The following is a 20,252-nucleotide window of genomic DNA, read 5'->3' as shown; positions in this document are numbered from 1 at the left end:
CCAAAAAGTCAAATTCATTGTGGGTGACAAACTGGTGACTGTACAAGCTGAAGATGACATACTCATCAGCAAGCCATCCAACATACCTTATGTGGATGCAGCAGAGGAAGCTTTGGAAATCGCCTTCCAAGCATTGGAAATTGCCAATGTTGAAACGTTTCCCCGAGAAATGAAGAAGGTAGCCCATATGCTCACAAAGAATGGATACTTGCCAGGACAAGGATTGGGCAAGTACTCCCAAGGAATCCCGGAGCTACCTATTATCAAGGACAATCCGGGGAAACAAGGGTTAGGATACAACCCTGTTAAAGATCAAAGAACGAAGAGGAATCAAGATCCTTCTCAACGTTCTTTAAGCCAGATCTTTAAGAAGGCTGGTTCACAAACATCAAGGCCAGTTGTCGTCATCAAGTGTCCTTTTCCTTCTAATAGGGATGTGTAAATTCAGTGACTATTAGAGATCACTCCTCGGGGACAGCCCGACCCCCGAGCCTCGATAGGGCACATGTTTCCATCATGATTATAATAAAATCATTCTTCATTAATTTCTTATTGATTCTTTTCTTGCTTACAATAAAGTTCTAGACCACATTATTTAACCCTGTTTGAACGAACATAAGTGAGGTTAAAATCGTCTTAATAAAAATAAACCCACATCATTTTTATGTGGAAGTATGTGTGTCAACTTGGAGCACCTTTTCTTGGCCTCAATAAGTGCCATCATGGATAAAAGAAATCCTAAAGATAATAAGCTCGGCAGGAAACCCAAAAGGAGACTGCGCAAAATAAGAGCAAAAGACCCGCTAGGAATCCCACAAAAGGGTGACCTAGGCAAAAATTAGGGTTACAAAATAATGAACAAAACAAAAGCCCGCTAAGACATCACAAATGGGTGTTTTAGGCAAAAGTAAGGGCCATCAAAAAGAAAAAGAATAATAATAAATCCATGATGGTACCATCAATTGAATTCAACAAGGGGCTCAAGAAAAGCTATCCAAGTTGTCAAAAGCACAATCATTAATAACAAAGATGTGCTTAACCTCATAAGTGTTTAATCGAACAAGCCTAAACACATAAGCCTACCATGGCCAGCCATTCTTACAAAAACCATTTTTCAAAAATAAAATAATCCCCTCTAAAACACAAACTTTTGAAAAATACCCTTTCCTTCTTTTCTCTCTTGTCCCAACGATTTTTGAATAATCTAGTGGAAACATGGAGATATAGTGGTCAATAGGAGGGTTGACACATCTTCTAAAGAAAGGGAAGGATCATTTGGTTGATGACACCAAATCTCAAATATAATACGCATCATTCCTCGGTAACAGAAATCGGCAGAGCACAGTCCGTCTGGAGGAATGGCAAAATCCAAACACAAAAACGCATCGGTTAATTCTTTTGAAAAAAGAATCAAATAGAATTAGGTGCATCATACTGCATACATGCATACAGATGATAGGTGTACTGGAAGATCACTTATTCTCTGTTTATTGAAAAAACAAAAAATATATAAACTTCAGAAAAAACAATACGCCTGTATCATGTTCAGTACGCCCGTACCAAAATTAGGGTTATGAACAAATTTTCAATTCAATACGGGCGTACTGAAATGAATAACGGCCGTATTGGCAATAACAGAAATCCTCCCTCACATCAATGACAAAATTCCTCCAAAAAGAAGAGGATAGGGGGAGCCATTCATTTTTTCCAAAAATAAAATAATTAAACTTGCATTTTGTGCATCGTGCACATTAATAGCACATTCAAAGACCTCATCATGAGGCAACTACATAAAATAGAAAAAATAGAAAAATTGCTTGTGTATGACAGCAGCAAACAAAATGCAAAGATTCAGAAAATCAACAGCGTCATACAGAATAACTGAGCCTGGAGAGGCTTGCCGAAAGAATACTCTCAGAATAACTGAGCCTGGAGAGGCTTGCCAAAAGAATACTCTCAGAATAACTGAGCCTGGAGAGGCTTGCCGAAACAATACTCCCACAGAATAACTGAGCCTGGAGAGGCTTGTCGAAATAATACTCTCTCAAAATAACTGAGCCTGGAGAGGCTTGCCGAAAGAATACTCTCAGAATAACTGAGCCTGGAGAGGCTCGCCGAAATAATACTCTCTCAGAATAATTGAGCCTGGAGAGGCTCGCCGAAATAATACTCTCTCAGAATAACTGAGACATTTCTATACAGAAAAAGCCAAAACCAACAAAAAAGGCAAAAATACAGAAATCAACAAAAATACAGAAAAAGCCGAACTCAACAAAAAGGCAAAAACACAGAAAAAGCCAAAATCAACAAAAAAGGCAAAAACACAGAAAAAGCCAAAATCGAAAAAAGGGCAAAAATACAGAAAATCCAACAAATCATACAGAATAATTGAGCCTGGAGAGGCTCGCCGAAATAATACTCTTTCATCATAACTAAAGCCTGGAGAGGCTTGCCTAAATAATACTCCCGCAGAATAATTGAGCCTGGAGAGGCTTGCCGAAATAATACTCCTTCAGAATAATTGAGCCTGGAGAGGCTCGCCGAAATAATACTCTTTCATCATAACTAAAGCCTGGAGAGGCTTGCAGAAATAATACTCTCAGAATATTTGAGCCTGGAGAGGCTCGCAGAAATAATACTCCCCAGAGAAACCTCAACTCACGCTCTTGGACTCAAAATCCCCAGCAAGAGCTATCTAAGCAAGATCGACGACATTCCCAATGGAAGCACGATCACCCAAGCGGAATATCCAAGTCAAAGGACTTAAACTTCCTCAGTGAAGATAGCTCTCCAACTCAAGTGTCGAGTGAGGCTAAGCCTGTAGAGGCTTCCTAAATAATACTCTGGGATACATAAGATCCCCAAATCCCCAGTCGCCTACTCAAGAGGCATCCCTGCGGAAGGAAAAAAAATAAAAAAATCAATAATCATTCCCCGAGTGGAATCTGGCTCTCAGCCAATCATTGAACGTCAAGCTGATACGCCTAACAGAAGAGGCTAATCAAAATCAACGACGAAATCCCCCAGCGGATAACAGCCTACACAGAGGCAAAAATCAGAAAATCAAAAAGAGATACCCGAATAAGGATGAACCGGGATACTCCACCAACGTCGAAAGGACGTCAGCCAATCATAAGGCACCGCTCACACCAGAAAGAGCATCTTTGTGTCTGCATCCCTAAGGAATCAGAAATTCCCCAGTGGGCACCAACTACGCAATGGAAAGTTGGGACACAAGAACCTATGAGTAACTGCACATCCCCTAGACGGATCCCTGCGTTATCCAGCCCTTAGTGGCACAAAATCAAAAAACAACCGTCGAAGCAGCATCGTGGACTGTGGAGACAAAATCATCACGAATCCCTGGAAAGGAGATATTCACGCTACCCCGTCGTCACAAACACGGAGGTATGCAGCTTCCGGCTCGGGCAATGAGCGAAGCTATCTCTGGAAAAGGGGTACTCACCGCTTACCGTTGTCACAAAGGTACTTAGCTTCCGGCTCAAACGAAGAGTGAAGCTAAGCCTGGAGAGACGGTACTTACAGCTTCCAGCTTGGGCAACAAGCAAAGCAAGGCCTGGAGAGGCAAAACTCACACTGCTCACCGTCGTCACAAAGGTGCTTGGTTTCCGGCTCGAACAAAGAGCGAGACTAGGCCTGGAGAGGCAAAACTCATACTGCTCACCGTCGTCACAAGGATACTTAGCTTCCGGCTCGAACAAAGAGTGAAGCTAAGCCTGGAGAGGCGGTACTCAACCATCATCGTCATCAGAGGCGCGTTGATGTCCAACTTCCGGCTCGGGCGTCGAGTGAAGTTGACCTTGGAGAAGGTAAACTCAGCTACCGAGGATGTCAGAAGCGCCGAGGTATGCACCCACCTGGGGAGGCTACTCAACATTTTTCCACCGGAAGACGCTACAAGTCAGAAGGTCGGCACAATACCCGGACAATTGGGTCAACTCCTTTACTTGTCAGCCGATACACCAAAAGGCCGTCCGACTAAGTAAAGGGGGGGCAGCTGTAGACCCCTAAAATTGTCCGGGTCGGAAATAAAGCTTGAAGACTCTCGAAGACTGAAGGATAATCAGCCAGAAGGACTCCTCGAAGGCCCTAGGAGGGTTCTCTGTAGGTCTAGAGGTCTTAGAATAGCTCAAAATAAGGAAGTGGAGGGAAAAAGCCCAATACGGCCGTACTAAAGTCAATACGACCGTATTGACACTTCAATACGGTCGTACTGAAGTCAATACGACCGTATTGACACTTCAATACAACCGCAGCGAACTCAATACGGGCGTATTGAAATTTCTGAATTTCAATACGACCGTATTGAACTTTAATACGACCGTATTGAAGTTCAAAAATTTCAATACGGCCGTATTGCCCCTGTAGGCCGTATTGCGCCTATGCCCTATAAATATGACGTCAATTGGACGTCATTCCACACTTTTTCACTCAGTTTTGACTCCCTCCTTGAGTATTCTGGGGTTTTTGAGCAGTGTTCTGCCCTAGAAATCTCTCTGGGAGTCGATCCGACGAAGTTCTTGAGCCCCGAGCCATTTTGCTTGAGGATCGAACCTAGTCGAGGGGAAATCTTTTTGATTCCCTTAGTTAAAATTTTGTTCTAGGAGAGCGAGGAGCGGGCTTGTAGAGCGAGGGAACGCCAAAACGCTTCCCAGTTCTTTGCAATATATAAAAGCACGCTTCAAGAGGTTTCCCTTCAATCCTTCCTTTTACTGCTTTCTGTGTGCATATTTAAACTGTCATCATGTAGATAGTCAATTTATAATTGCTTAGAATAAATAGGGGTAATTTAGTAATTTTATACTGTTCTGTTAAAAATAATCTGTCATAGGGAACCCGAAAGGGGCGCCGTGGGGTGCTAACACCTTCCCCACGCGTAACCGACTCCCTTACCCAACTCTGGTTGTAGTGGCCAAAGTTGATTTTTAAATCAATTGCCTTATCCCTTTTTCCAATGTTTTGAGTAAAACATTGGTGGCGACTCCACGAACCCTCCTTTTGCGAAAACCATTAATCCATGGAGGGTCCCGCTTGGGATTAATATGGATTGGTGAGCCTTTTTAATAAAATTGCTCGTTTGACGAGGTCTCAGTTTGAGAATAAGTCATTCTAGCAATCCACGTTTTTAAAACAAACGAGTCCAACCATCCTTCGCGAATGCCGAAAGCCCGTTTCGGGCCGGTGGCGACAGTCATTTACTAGAGGATCTACTATTAGTGCTACTGGAAGTGTTGGAGGGTCTGTGTCCACTCCTTCAAGAAGATGCGGGAAGTGTGGACGTGTTGGTCATAATCAGTCTAAGTTTCGTGACAAGGAGATTACCTGCTTCAACTGCAATGGTAAAGGTCACATCAGCACCCAATGTCCTGAACCACCAAGAACACGTGTTATTGGATCAGGTTCACAAATTGAGCGTCCTAAGACTGTAGAGAGAGTATTTGCTCTTAGTGGTGCTGAAGCTGCTCGGTTAGAAAATTTGATACAAGGTACTTGTTTCTTAGTTGAGACTTCTTTTGTTGTACTATTTGATTCTGGTGCAACTCATTCCTTTATTTCTGTCTCTTGTGTCCAAAAATTGAATTTTCCTGTGTCTTTGTTAGAGTTTGATTTAGTTGTTGAAATCCCTACTAATGGTCCTGTGACTACATCCCTAGTGTGTTTGAAATGTCCTTTGACAGTTTCTGATAAGTAGTTTCTAGTTGACTTAATTTGTTTGCCTATTAGTCAATTAGATGTAATTCTTGGTATGGATTGGTTATCTTCCCACCATGTCCTTTTAAACTGCTTTGATAAATCTATTTCCTTTGGTGAATGTAAAAGTACAGAATTTCTTAGTGCTGCTGACATTAAAACTTGTTTAAAAGAAAATGAAAAAGTGTACATGATCTTCGCTTCCTTAACACTTGAGACTGATAGTAAGCTAAATGAGATTTCCTTAGTGAGAGAATTTCCATAAGTATTCCCTAAGGATATGTCTAGTTTACCACCTGAGAAAGAGATTGAGTTTAGCATAAACTTAGTGCTAGGTACCTCACCCATATCTATAGCACCCTATAGGATGTCCCCTAAAGAGTTAGTTGAGCTTAAGAAACAAATAGCGGAATTGCAAGAAAAACAATTCATTAGGCCTAGTGTTTCGCCTTGGGGAGCACCTGTTTTATTAGTTAAGAAGAAAGATGGGAGCATGAGGTTATGCGTAGACTATAGGCAACTGAATAAAGTGACCATTAAGAATAAATATCCCTTGCCTAGGATAGATGACCTTATGGATCAACTAGTTGGGACTTGTGTGTTCAGTAAGATAGATTTAAGGTCAGGATTCCATCAGATTAGAGTGAGAGCTGAGGATGTTCCTAAGACTGCCTTTAGGACCCGCTATGGGCACTATGAGTATTTAGTTATGCCTTTTGGTGTGACTAATGCACCTAGTGTTTTTATTGACTACATGACTAGGATCTTTCACCCTTACTTGGATAGATTTGTAGTGGTCTTCATAGATGATATCCTAGTGTATTCCAAGACTAGTGTAACACCCCAAATTTTTCTACTAATACTATGAATAATTATTATTTATTTTTGTATTTATGAAGATTATTTCCTTATAATTATTTTGATTAATTAAATGGGTTTGATTGAATTTTTAAAGGTTTTTAATAATAATCATTTATGAAAATTATTTTGTATAATATTATTAATTATGATATTTTGTGATAATTATTATTTGAAGAAAATCATGTTTTAAATTGTATTGATATTTTATTTTAATTTGATATATATATATATGTTATTTATTTATTAATTAATTAGTAATTCTGGATTTTCATAATTCCGGAACGGGCCGTTCCACTTTGGGAATGGGCCGTTCCTACTCGAGCATGCATGGGTAAAATTTCAACCCCAGAACGGGCCGTTCTGGTTTTGGAACGGGCAGTTCTGGGAGAGGCTTTTGTACATGTTCTATGGGCCCGGAACGGGCCGTTCCGGATTTGAAACGGGCCGTTTTGGCCAAATCCTGATGCCTATAAATGCGTTCCAGCACTCCAGAAAAATGCATTTTTCACTTTTGTCCTTTTTGTTCTACACTTTCTAGAGACCAAGGGGAACTCGGAGGAGGAGATCCTGCTTCAATTTCAACCCCTATTTATCGAGGTAAAGGGGAGTGAGAAACCTCGCTTTGGGTATGAGATTGTATGCTTGGTAGTGGGATTGGCCCCCAATCCTGTGTTTGTTGCATGTCATATTTTTCCTGTATGTTCCAATTACATAATTAATATGCGTGTATGAATAGAAACTTTGTTTAGGCTATGATTGTGGAATTTGGTGCTCCTATGGGTTCCTACGGGAAACCCTAAGGGAGTGCATTGGTGCTTGTATGAGTAAATTTAATTGTGATAATAATTATATACGTGAATTGTCTTATTTTAAATGTTTATTGCATAAATTGGAACGCTCTATGGGTTCTTGAGAGAACCCTATGAGCAGCAGGCAAAATAGGAACATTTCTATTTTGCCTTCTGTCTGTTCCGTTATATTCCCTATTAAAAGAGATGTGTGAATATGTGTTTGGTTTTGCAAATAGGTGAGTGTTGTTGTGAATTAAAATGCTTATGAATGCCTTGAAATTTCAAAAATTACGTAACCATGATGCGAAACGTGAATATGAAATATGAGAAGCGAGAATAACGATAATGTTACATGAAATATGATGATGTGTTAATGAATAGAGTCTTGTTTGACATGCATCATTTGCATAAATATTTTAAGGGTACGATATGGAATACACTGCCAGAGAAGGCCCCCTAGTGTAAATCTTTGGGGATTAGTCATTGGGAATAGCTCAGTTTGGAAGTCTCAGTCTCGCCCATTGTGTGCATGGGATGTATCTTGCGCGGCTTAGCTATCCCGACGAGACTCTAGTAGTATATCCTTCTAGTGAGAGTGCGTAGAGGGTGTGACCCGGCATGTACTCCTAGACTACTCTTCGTGTATTGCTAGCGGCAATATGCCATGTGATGTTTTACTGGCGCCACATGCATGATAATATGTAGTCCGTGTCCATGCATGTGCATTCTTATTATTAAATGATGATAAATTACTATTTGTATGACTTGGATGATTGGATAAGCTATTGTTGTTGATTGATCTATGAGGTAACTGTATTGTTTGTGTTTGGCTATCCGGTGTGCGTTTCTACACCGTGAGCCAGAGTGAGATGTTTCTCACTCCTTTCTTTTGTGTTGTTTCTCTTGTTTGATATACAGGAGACATCAGCAACATGAGACTGAGGATGTGGACGATGGAGCTTAGGCTTCTATGTGGGATTTTGCTCTGATAGGACATGTGACATCGCAACATAGATAGAATTAGAATATGATGTTGTTTATGTTTCATTAAAGTATATATTTTGAGAAATTAAATTTTTATTCTTTGTAATTTTATTTGCTATTTGGATTAAGTACATGAATGTGAATTCTCTACTCACATGATTAATGGAATTGTCGTTTCAATTTTAAATATTTTTTTATCCAATAATATATTTCTTTTTATTATATATATATATATATATGTGTGTGTGTGTGTGTGTGTGTGTGTTGGGGTAGAGGGTGTCACAACTAGGGAGGAGCATGTTGAGCAACTTAGGATCGTTCTTCAAACCCTTAAGGAGAAGCAGTTGTATGCTAAATTGTCAAAATGTGAATTTTGGTTGGATAGTGTGAACTTTCTAGGACACGTGATATCCAAGGGTGGGATAGTTGTAGATCCTGCTAAGGTAGAAGCTGTGTTAGAGTGGAGTACACCTAAATCATTATTTGAGATTAGGAGCTTCTTAGGACTAGCCGGTTGTTACAGATGGTTCATAGAGAATTTCTCTAGGCTAGCTCTTCCTTTGACTAAGCTGACGAAGAAGGATCAACCTTTTGTGTGGGATTCTAGGTGTGAGGAAAGTTTTCAAGAGCTTAAGAGAAGATTAACTAGTGCCCTTGTGTTAGTGTTACCTGATCCTAGTAAGACTTTTGAGGTATTTTGTGATGCTTCTAAATTGGGTTTAGGAGGAGTGCTTATACAGGAGGATAAAGTAGTAGCCTATTCTTCTAGACAACTTAAAATTCATGAGCAAAACTATCCTACCCATGACCTTGAGTTAGCTACAATAGTATTTGTACTTAAGTTGTGGAGACATTACTTGTTTGGGTCTAGATTTGAGGTTTTTAGTGACCATAAAAGCCTTAAGTACTTGTTTGACAAAAAAGAATTGAATATGAGGCAGAGGAGATGGTTACAGTTCCTTAAGGATTATGACTTTCAATTGAATTATCACCCCGGTAAGGCTAATGTTGTAGCTGACGCTTTAAGTAGAAAATCTTTGAGAGTGTCTTCTTTGATGATTAGGGAATTGCATTTGATTGAGGAGTTTAGGGATATGAGCTTAGGGTGTAAGTTGACCTCTAAGAGTATTAAGTTGGGAGCTTTGAGAGTGACTAATAGCTTGATAGATGAGATTAGAGAAGGTTAGAAGATAGATCCTTTCTTATTGAGTCAAGTAGAGAAGTTGAATCAAGGTGTGGAGAGTGAGTTTAGATTTGGAGTGGATGGAGTCTGGAGATTTAAGGATAGGTTGTGCATTCCTAGTGTGCCAGAGCTTAAGAGAGCAATCCTAGAAGAAGGTCATAGGAGTAGCCTTAGTATCCATCCAGGAGCCACTAAGATGTACCAAGACCTTAAAAAAATGTTTTGGTGGCCTAAGATGAAGAGGAAAGTGGAGGAATTTGTGTATGCTTGCTTAGTATGTCAAAAAGCTAAGGTAGAACTCCAAAAAACTTCAGGTCTAATGCAACCTTTAGATGTGCCTGTGTGGAAATGGGATAGCATCTCTATGGATTTTGTAGTTGGGTTACCTAAGACTGTGAAGAACTTGGATGCTATATGGTCATTGTGGATAGATTGACTAAGTCTGCTCATTTTATTCCCATTAATATTAGATACCCTTTGGAGAGGTTAACCAAGTTGTACATTAGTGAGATCGTGAGGTTGCATGGAGTTCCTACTAGTATAGTGTCTGATAGAAATCTTAGGTTCTCATCTCTAGATTTTGGGAAAGTTTGCATAAGGCTTTAGGTACTAAGCTTAGATTGAGTTCAAGCTACCATCCCCAAACAGATGATCAAACTGAGAGAACCATACAGTCTTTGAAAGACTTGTTGAGAGCTTGCATCTTAGAACATGGGGGTAGTTGGGATAGTTTCCTACCTTTGATAGAGTTTACTTACAATAATAGTTACCATTCTAGTATTGGGATGGCACCCTATGAGGCTTTGTATGGTAGGAGATGTAGAACACCTTTATGTTGGGTAGAACCTGGAGAGAATGCCATGTTAGGACCTGAGATAGTTCAAAAAACTACTGAACAGGTTAAGATGATCCAGGAAAGGATGAGAGCAACCTAGAGTAGGCAAAATAGTTATAATGACAAGAGGAGAAAAGACCTTGAGTTTAAAGAAGGTGATCATGTATTCCTTAAAGTCATTCCTTGGACAGGAGTAGGCAGAGCACTAAAATCCCGTAAGCTTACTCCACGTTTCATCGGTCCTTATCAAGTTCTTAAAAGGATCGGTGAAGTAGCCTATCAAATTGCCTTGCCGCCATCTCTTTCAAACCTCCATAGTGTCTTTCATGTTTCCCAACTCAGAAAGTATGTCCATGATCCTTCCCATATCATTGAGTCTGACAACATTCAGTTGAAGGATAATCTCACCTATGAAACGGTTCCTTTAAGGATTGATGACACGAGGGTGAAACAACTGAGAGGAAAGGAAATCCCTTTAGTTAAGGTCATTTGGGGAGGAAATTTTGAAGAAAGTGCTACATGGGAATTAGAAAGAAAGATGCGAGAAGTTTATCCATTTCTGTTTTCAGGTAAATTTCGGGGACAAAATTTCTAAAAGGATGGAGAATTGTAACACCCCGAATTTTCTACTAATACAATATTAATTATTATTTATTTTTATTTATGAAGAATATTTTTTAGTTATTTTAGTTAATTAAAGGGGTTTTATAGAATATTGTAAAGGTTTGTAATAATTTAAATTATTTATGAAAATTTTTATATAAAATTCTATTTTTTTTAGGCCCAGAACGGACTGTTCCAAAAAGTGGAATGAGGCGTTCCAAACGATGAAAGTAAACCATTTTTGAAGTAGCAGAACGGGTCGTAACAAAAGTGGAACGGGCCGTTCCAAATTAGTAAATAAGCCAATTTTGGTTATTCCAGAACGGACCGTTCCCAAAGTGAAACGGGCCGTTCCAAGATTCTAAAAATGCCTAAAAAGTTTAGTTGGAAACGAGCCGTTCCAATTATGGGCTGTGAAAAAAATATAACTGAGAAGGTGAAAACTTAGAGAGAGAAAGAGAGAGAAAGAGAGAAGGAAAGAGAAAGAAAGAAAGAAAAAGAAAGAGGGAATCCAGAGGAGGAGATTAGCAAGGTTCTGCTCTAGTTTCAGCTCCTGCTTATCGAGGTAAGGGGGGAGTGAGAAACCTCGCTCGGGGGTGTGGGAATAATTGTTGAATAGTATGATTGTCGGATTGGCCCCCAATCCCTTGCCTGTTGCATGCTTCTAGGAACATGCAAAATATTAATGTATTCTGTTTTATTTTCTGTTTACTCTACTTTGTTCCTTGTTAGAAGTAATAAATGAATATGTAATTAATGTTAAAAATAAATAAGTTTTAATATGAATAAGAATGCTCTCTGTGGATTCCTGTGCGGACCTTATGAGGAATAATTATGACATGACTATGTGAAATATGCACAAATGACATGAGACATAAGAATGGACTATTGAGACAAGTTATGATTATGAGAATATGAAAAACGATGACATGATGTACTAAATGAAATTCTGTAATAAGTCAAATGTTGAGTCAATGAAATAATGAATGTATGACATGCATCATATACATATATAACTCCAGGTGTGCCGCTGAGGCCGCATACCAGTGATGTAACCAGCTAACAAGGTATGCCTTAGGATCACCAGTGGTGTAACCAGGTGTACCTTTGGGTCACCAGTGATGTAACAAGCTAACAAGGTGTACCTTAGGGTCACTAGTGATGAAATGTGAAACTTCCGTATGGCGCCACATGCATGCATTTATGAGTCGAGTCCATGACATCATAGCAGGATAAATGAGTGTACATGTGATATTGATCATGTATGGGTATTGTTTATATGTGATTAGTGTTTATGACTTATGATTGTTGTGTGTGTTATCTAACCTTTATTTCTGCACCTGAAACTGAGTGAGATGTTTCTCACTCCCTTGTTGTTCTTGTATATGTTTAAATTATGTTACAGGTGATCATCATCATGAGGATGTTGGTGATGAGGCTTAAGGCTTCAGTTGCGCATGCTCTGATAGGATGTGACATCGAGCATAGCTAGGCTTAGTTTAGGATGTTATTGTTTTAAAAGCCTTAGTTTTCTTTTCTTTTATAATTTTGAACGTTCTTGATAAAAGACCAAAATGTGCATCTTTGTCATATTATTTTTATTACATGATTTGGAAGTTATAAATTAATTCCTAACTAGGAGGTACTGCCACCTTTACTGGAATTAATCTATATTTTCTTTTATATGATTTCTTGAGTTTTGATACTTACATGTTGACTTTTTATGATTTATGAGTTACGAATGTGAATCTTCTATCTTATGATATTTGAGACAATTGTTTTATCCATGAAAGATGTTATCAAAGAATTTATTTACTTAAAAAGAAAAAAATTATTATTGTTTACACTTATTGTGTATTAATATTGGGGTAGAAGGTGTCACATTAACATTTTCTTTCCTTTTCTTTTCTTTTTTTATCACAAAAGTTTGATTATTTTGTTTAAGAGAAATAGAAAATAAAAAATAAAAAATAAATTTAATAATTTTACTTTTTAATCATACGGACGTTTTAAATTTTAATCAATTAAATTATTTATTTTTTAATCTGTTGCAACCCACCAGTAGTTGCTAATTTATTTTTCAAAAAAGTACGACTCTTGACCACCATAAATAATAATAAAAATGTTATAAATGTACGAAATTTGGCTGTTAAGTAAAAACTGCTACGAAATATAAAAAACATAGCCATTTCTTCACCATTTTCACTTATTTCAGCGTTAAAATTTAAATTGGTGGACCCACATCTTCAGCATTTCTACACTACCTAACAACCAACCTTATTAATACCAAAAAAAAAAAAAGAAATTAAAAACCAACCTTATTAGCTATGTTCACTCTCCCTCTTAGTTTTAACGTATTTTCATACAACCATAATTGTTTGTTTTATAAAAATTAATTTTGTGCTCATCGTAAAGATAATTTTAAAAATTAAAGGATAAATTATTTTCTAAACCAAGCTTGTTGACGGCTATATATAAACATCATTTTGCCTATAAATAAAAATTTTTAGCAACACATCTTTTGATATATGTATTAATTACACTATTTGATTGATTAATATTTATTGAAAAAAATAAAATTGATAGAAATCATATTTTAATTATTGAATTTTTTATTTATAATTTTTTAATAAATTTTAACTCATATTAAAAATATATTAAAGAATGAATTGTTAATGTTCTTACGACGATTTTGGGTAAGATTGGCGAGTCTCTTCTGCTTGGTATGTCGGTTGCTTCGAGATGGAATTAGTACCTGCAAAAAAGATTCTAATGTTTAAGTTAGTTTTTGTAGGTATGTAAGTCTCATATATATAATGCATCTACATTAATGTAGGTTAAAATTTTTTTCATGATTAATAATAGAATCAGTTACGATTTGATAAGATTGAGATTTTAGTTACGATTTGATAAGATTGAGATGTTATGGGTAGTACAATTAATATTTGTTTTTCATTTAAAAGCAAAAACAAAAACAAGAAATATTATTGGTTTTAAATTATCGGCAGTGTGAAATCATGAAGGAATCTTTTGACTCTTATACAATGATTAATGAGGCTACCGACTTTGAATTTCTACTGGATATAAAGGCTGTGTTGCAAACTACACGTTACGTATTAATTCTTTCATTCATTTTTATATATCTATACCTATTAAAAAGTTTAAAAAATAGATTTTAGTAATTATACGTTGGAGGCACTTCAAAGGGTGAGATAGCTGGCCCCAAAATTTGACACGGCTGCATACAGCAGGCAGGATTCAAACCCCTGACTTTGTTTAAGCGTGAATCAACTTCTGCCGCTGAACCACACGGTTTGGGGTTAGTAATCACTTCTTTAATTTTCATTTTTATATTTAATATTATTATTTTTAAATTTTTTAAAAATTTAATTTTTTTAAAATAAATTTTTACTTTTATATTAAATATCATTATCTTTAAATTTAACAAAAATTTTTCTTTTAAATTTTCTTTAAAAATAAATATATAAAGACAAAAAGCACCTCTTCCTTTATTAATATATATAAATTAAATAACTGAAACAAATGAAAACTTTCTTCTTTTTTCATTCACCCAAAAAAAATAACAACTTTTTTCTCCTTAATTTTTGTTATTGTCAAAAAATAATCACCCCACCACAAACATATATTAAAAACATAGGTCTCTATTTTAGAATTATTTTTTTGTCCAAAATTACACATATGATTACCCTCTAATAAATCTTGATTCTCAAATAAGTTCTTCACACATATTCTTTTTATCACCATTCTAGTTCTACAAAGAATTCAACATGGAATTAGTGTCTCAATTTGTTCTGTTGATAAAATTTGCCATCAAATCAGTCTGTTAAAAATTATTTACATTTTGAAATACTAATAAAGAACGACTCTTAATTTTTCGGTTTGTCTCATACTCTTAAAACATGGGTACCTAAAGTAGAGTGGTTACACGGTCACACATGGGAGACAAACTCAAACTTGATGTGAAAGGTACGATAAAAGATAAGTTCACACATTTCAGCGACTTTTAAACTCAGATACACAACTAACATTTCTTGGAAGTTATAATTAGATAATTAGATGAATCACTTTATTCTTGTCATAGTCGAGATATTTTATATCTCTAATAATTATATATAAAAAAATATTAAAAATTATAAATAATTATTTAAAAAAATATAAATATATATATATATTTTATATTTTAAAGGATATATAATAATTTATTAAAAAGTGAAAACTAAAATGATAATTACTAAAATATATCTTTTCTATAATAGTTATAAATAATGATTCCATTAGTTGAGAAAGGAAATATACACCCTAATTATATTAAAAAAATAATAATAATTTCTAATCTAATAAACCTGTTTGGTTAAAACTAATGTGACTGCGGCTAGAAAATTGTTTGCACAAAATTGAGGTGAAGTTAATTTGAAGAATTTGATTCCTCTTTAAAGAAAAAAAACTCAATTTTAATGTAATGATTTATTATACATGTGTATATATTATGAATAATTATGTTTTACATCTTAAAAAAATCATAAAATCTTGATATTATTTATTTATTTTCTATAGCAAATTATACCCTTTAGAGGACTTGGATCTAACTTTAAAGATATATTTTTTTTATAATTTATAAAAGTCAATTTTAAATATATAACCCAAAATATATTTATATTATAAAATAGTTTTATTTATTATTTAAATAAAATTAATTAATTTAAGACCTTTTCTGGATAAACATATTCATTAGTATTTATAAAAAAAATATAATAAGTAAAATGAATTGAATTTCACTCATAAACCACAATAATTTATGTACCTTAGTTTTTGAAAAAGTTAAAGTGAAAGAGCTGTCAAATTTAAAAGTTTAAATACCTATAGTATATATAAATTAATTAAGTATTTACATTAAAATTAAAATATAAGTTGATCAGAATCTCAATATTTTTTCTTTCTCAAAATACTTCGAGATAAGTTTATTTAAAAATAACCTAAGTTCACTACTAAATTTATATTGAAAATATCATTTCACACAAAACAAGGCGTGTGTGGAAGTCTGTTAGCTAGCAAACTCCTGCCAGTGTTTGGTTGCAGTGTCTCAGTCATAATATGATGTACCAAAAGATTGTATTATACAAATCGAATTGGTTTTTCCTTTGCCATATTCTCACTCATTCTTCTCTTTGTTCTGCCTTAAACAAAAAGCCAGAGAAAGTTGTAATCCATCCATATCATTGATATAAAATCCCTTCTTTAAGTCTTGTTCTGTTCTGCGACATGATTATGTGATTTTTCCCCTTCATTCCGATCTTGGTATTCTTAGCTTAGTTCTTTTGCTTCATGTTCACAAATGCATGGCTTTCCTTAATCACAAAGTTACGACCATATTAATATTTCTTTGTGCTTGAAACACTGGTCTTAGTCTAACTCTAAGTGCTTATAGCCATGACAGTTTGTGTGTCTAAAAGCATGAGATACACCTTGTTCATCAACACCTCTTTCCTCCTCGTGATTTGTTCTTTTATGATTGTTCATTTACACACCCCAGAAGTTGTGGTTGTGACCAAAATCGCTGCCTCTGATATCAGCAATGAGCAAGAGTGTGAGAGCTTAGACAACCTCGGTGACTACAGAGCCAAGTGCTTGTACCTGAAATCCAATGACCCTTGTGCTTCTCAGGGCTACATTGATTATCTCTACCTTTTCTATTGCAAATTTGGGAGATTCCCTTCTCTGGGTTACACCCTTTTGTTTCTTTGGCTCCTAGTTCTGTTTTACTTGTTGGCTAACACAACTTCTGAGTACTTTTGTCCCTCCCTTGAAAGCCTCTCAAAGTTACTAAGGTTGTCCCCTACTATTGCTGGAGTTACTCTCCTCTCTCTTGGAAATGGTGCATGTGATGTTTTCTCTAGCCTTGTGTCTTTCCAGGGAAGTGGGACCCGAAGCATTGGCTTCAACACGGTTCTTGGGGGCGTTTCCTTTGTGTCATGTGTTGTGGTGGGGAGTGTGAGCATTGCAACACGCCAAAGGGGTGTTCAAGTAGTCAAGTCTGCGTTTGTGAGAGATGTTTATTTTCTCCTGTTGGTTCTTCTGACCTTGTTTGGTATTTTGGTCTATGGTAGGATCAATGTTCTTGGGGCAATTGGTTTCACTTTGATGTATGCTGTGTATGTGGTTATTGTTTATGTCTCTTCTAGATGGAAGGAAGGTGGTGGTGGTGCTGATGCTGAAATTGGCAATGATTTGAGTTTGAGTGTGCCTCTTCTCAAGAAAGGACCAATTGATTGTGTTGAAAATGGTGCTCAAGATATTGAGAAACATTTCTGTTGTATGAGATATTCCATGTGTAGAGTGTCACTTTTTGTTCTTGAGATGCCCCTTTACTTGCCTAGGAGATTGACAATTCCTATTGTGTGTGAAGAGAGATGGTCAAAGGTGTATGCAGTTTCTTCAGTGATATTATCTCCACTTCTCTTGTCTTTCCTGTGGAGAAGTCCTTATAATGGAAACAGTGACTTCAGCCAAAACCTTATTGTGTATGAAATTGGACTGTTGGTTGGAATCATATTTGGTGTGGCTGCATTTTTCACAACCAAAATGTCAGGGCCACCAAACAAGTGCTTATTTCCTTGGCTTGCAGGTGGGTTTGTGATGAGTGTGACATGGAGCTACATTATAGCACAAGAGTTGGTGGGGTTGCTGGTTTCAATAGGGTACATATGTAGAATAAGTCCTTCAATGCTAGGGTTAACAGTTCTTGCTTGGGGGAACTCAATTGGTGATTTAATGACAAATTTAACAATGGCTTTAAATGGTGGACAAGAGGGTGTTCAAGTAGCAATATCAGGTTGCTATGCCGGTCCTATCTTCAATACCCTCATTGGTTTAGGCTTGTCTCTTGTGACTTCTACTTGGTCAGAGTACCCTGAACCTGTTGTGATCCCTAAGGATCCTTATCTGTGGGAAACAATGGTGTTTTTGGTGGCTGGATTAGTTTTGGCACTAGTGGTTTTGGTGAAAAGAGAAATGAAGCTTGATGGAGTCTTGGGAGGAGGGCTTTTATTTGTTTACTTCCTTTCTCTGTTCATAAGGCTGATTCAGACACAAGGGTCTCCCCAATAGTCCAATTTATATGATTTGTTAGGCTTTGATTCTTAGTATTTTGGATATAACATTAGACATATAATTGTGATCAGGTTCGTGTGACTATTATTAACAAATGACAGTTGTTTCTGTGAGATTTGAAGCTATGATAGATTGGTACAAATTTTCTGGTTGTGTAAATGTACGAATATATAAATGTATAATCCTCTCACTGCTATTTTTGTACCTAGTTTTTTTAGGTTAATGACCTTTCCTGTACAAACACTGATAGCTTATGAATGACAATAATCAAACCAAGAAAAAGAGAAGATCCAGAAAATTATAAATAAAATAATAGTAAGTCATTAAAAATAAAAGCATAGTGAAATATTTATAAATTATTTAGATGTGATATGATAATATGAAATTTAATAATATATATAGAGAAGGCATTCATTTATTTTAAAAAGAAGTTTATTTAAATTTATTTAATTTAATAATTTATATTTTATATCAAATTTTAATTATTTAATTATTTAATTTAAAAATTCTAACGTATAAATCAAATCTGTAAATTTTTAAAAAATTTAAAATTATTTAATATTTTATTTTATTGATTCAAATGAATAAAGTTATTTTATATATTAATTTAAATTAATAAAATGAAACATCAAATAATTTTAAATTTTTTTAAAAATTAACATATTTAATCTATATATTAAAAATCTTAAATTTAATAATTAAATCATTAATATTTAAAATAAAATATAAATTATTAAATAAAATAAGTATAGATAAATTTATTTTTAAAATAAACAAATCCTAAAATAAACGAATGTTATATATCATTAAACAACTTGTATGGTACGGTGCATATGTTGAATTATTAATAGTTGAATACATACCTAGGCAGCGTATGGGAAGTGCAAAATTTTCAGGATATGATATTTTGAGAATGATATAAATGGTGATGCAATTGATATTGAAGTTTGGTCTGATTGATGAATTGAAGAGCGTTGCCGCTTGGTAGGAGAGAAAAGTCTTTGATGTCTACTCAATCTTTTTTCTTCCTCACTAAGTCACTAGTCTTGAAAGATTACGTGATGAACTCAACTAACCTATTAATATAAAATGGACAAATCTCACGCCGACAACCCAATAATGGAAGCAAAATGGCTGAGATGAAAAACTAGTGGTCGAAACTAGAAGTTGGTAGCCCAATTTTTGTTACAAATAAAATAGTAAATAAAATTCGTCGACCCATGTATATTAAGTGCGAAAGTTTATTTGAAATTAGAATATTTTTAAGAGTTATTATTTGATGAGAATATTTTAAAATTTTTTATTTTTTATTTATTATATTTATTTATAAATTATACTTTAATATTTTTAAAATAAGTTATTAATAATTAAGATAACATTTTTTGATAAATATAAAAATATTACTAAAAATAATATATTTATTTATATTTAATTTAAAATATAATTCGTATATACTAATTTTAAATATAATTTATATATTTCAATATAGTATTTATATATATATTTTATTATAAATTTTAGTTATATAATAAGTATTTGACTTGTGAAAGGTAAAGGCTAAAATACTAGTTAAATAAAAAGTGATATATATATTTTTTTATTTTTTGATATTTTTAGTTAATAACAATACTTAAAAAAATGTATTAAATAATTTTTATCATATATATTTTTTTATTATTTTTAAATTTAAACCATTGTTAGATGTAATCTTATTTGAGTTAAGTAGGATTATTAAAGATGGAAACAAAATTTATCTTCCTAATGTCTTCAAAATATGTTTTTATGTTTTATAAAATAGTTTATCAAGAATTAACGTATGTTGGTATAATTCATTTTGCGATTGTTTCTTTGAATTTGAGTCTTAGCTTTAATAAATAAATAAAAAACTTTGAGGAATAATTATATGTCAAAATCTCTTTTAAATTTGACAAAAAATAATTTTAAAAAAATAATCTTAATGTAATCAAGATTTTAAAAGAGATTAATGTGAACGAAATTAGAGGATATTTCTATCAATGTCAAGATAAAATAAAAAATTAGATGATGAAGAAAATGTAACACACGCGTGTTGAATTATGTGTATATATAGCAGGAAGAAGTCTTGGAAGGAGATAGAAAATGTGATTGCGCAATCTATCAACCGTTAATCAGTTAA

General features: G+C 34.8%; 1 pseudogene; it reads left to right on the top strand.

Annotated features, from left to right (window-relative positions):
- The first annotated feature begins 16,012 nt into the window (after positions 1–16,012).
- On the top strand, positions 16,013–18,293 carry LOC109793967 (cation/calcium exchanger 2 pseudogene; annotated as a pseudogene).
- Positions 18,294–20,252: the final 1,959 nt, after the last annotated feature.

Source organism: Cajanus cajan, chromosome 1 (assembly GCF_000230855.2).
Source record: "Cajanus cajan strain Asha chromosome 1, NIPB_CcT2T_4, whole genome shotgun sequence".
NCBI lineage: Eukaryota > Viridiplantae > Streptophyta > Magnoliopsida > Fabales > Fabaceae > Cajanus > Cajanus cajan.
Note: the sequence above shows the minus strand (reverse complement) of the source record. Positions and strands in the feature narration are given on the sequence as shown.